Below are 1587 nucleotides of genomic sequence, written 5' to 3'. Positions count from 1 at the left end.
CATTTGACTTCATTTCTTGGAAAAAATAATTAACTTAGTCAACCTTCAGGGTATAAGGAAATCATGTAAAGGAACTATTGCTGTTTGCTAAATCTTTCAGAAGAATTGGTGGTATGAGAGAATGAGGAGATAGTTTCATTTTGGTGGAAGAAGGCAGGAAAGTGGAAAGACTGATAAGGAGGTTGAAGCTAAAAAGGGGACCTTTGTTATTACAGGATATTAAAAACCTCATATAACTCTGATCAAATAATCAGTTTAAGTAATGGAGTCTAAAATATAATATCCCTTCCATATTTTACATGAACACATGTAAATGGCTGTAGGTCTTGAGCTTAGCATATTAGTTGGGATTAATTTTATTTTTTAAGGGAACTTATTGTACCTTTGAACTAGTCTGAAACCCCAAGTAGTTTTTGTGTTTTTATTTTTATTTGAACTTGGAGATCAAGGAAAAGAAACATTATAGCATTATATAGTCTGAATTGGAAGATATCTAAAAGGTTGCCTGGCCCAATTCAATTATGAATAAGAATTCTTTCTAACATTTATTTGATACATAGTCATGTGCCCTTCCCCAAAGTCATTGAATGAAAGTGAACCCATTACTTCTAGAAACAGTCTGCTTCATTTTTGAATAATTCTAATTGTTAGGAAATATATTTTCCTCTTTGCTGCTCCTTCCTTTGATCATATTTCTGCCTTCTTTTTTTTTGGATATTAAGATTTTTAATTTTTTTTAGTTTCTTATTTGTTTAATACTTGAACACCTAACATATACTCTTATTTTTCCTGTTAATCCAATCCTCCAAGTTTCCAATGCAAATTTAAATTTAAATATATGTATTTAAAGACATTTATTTTTAGCATCACCTAGTAAAAAATTTAAGTGCTGAATTCTCTCCCACCAGATCCTCCCCACCCACTTCAAAATGAAATCTTGTTTTAAAAGTTCTTTAAGAAATCATGACACCTCCTGGGAAATCTTTCCACACATTTTTCTAGTGCATTTTCAATTCACTCCCTACTTCCTACTATTTACTTGTAAAGCTGTTATTTACTGAGTAGAAGGATACTCCTTAGGTTTGGCTTTGTATCTGGCACAGCCCCTTGTACTCAGTAGGCACTTCATAAACATGGTAGATTGGAATGAGCCTCACTAATCTCTCCAAGTGACTTCCTGCTACCCCCTGGGGTGCTGGTTGGTCTCTTCCCCTGTGCCTGCCAGAGGCTCGTCAAGATGGAGTTCCTTCTTGTGGCCAAAAGGTGTCTCTTCTACCCCAGGGCAAGGAACAGGGAGGTAGAGAGGAAAGCAGCCACAGGTTCCCCCCCCCCCCCCCCCCGTTCCCCTCCCTCACCCCCCCCCCCCCCCCCCCCGTCCCCTCCCAGGAACTCCACAACTCTCTGAGACTGAGATCTGCCACACTAGATGTAAGGGATTTCATAAACCAAATGGGCAATGATCTGGCCTGCCCTCTGCGTTCTTAGATATCCACCACTCCGTGATTTCAAGGACTACATTTTATCTGTTCATCAGTAATCACATGACAAAAAAAGTCAATGCATTGGGGGATTTTTTCTTAAATATTC

Source organism: Monodelphis domestica, chromosome 1 (genome assembly GCF_027887165.1).
Source record: "Monodelphis domestica isolate mMonDom1 chromosome 1, mMonDom1.pri, whole genome shotgun sequence".
Taxonomy (NCBI): domain Eukaryota; kingdom Metazoa; phylum Chordata; class Mammalia; order Didelphimorphia; family Didelphidae; genus Monodelphis; species Monodelphis domestica.
Note: the sequence above shows the minus strand (reverse complement) of the source record.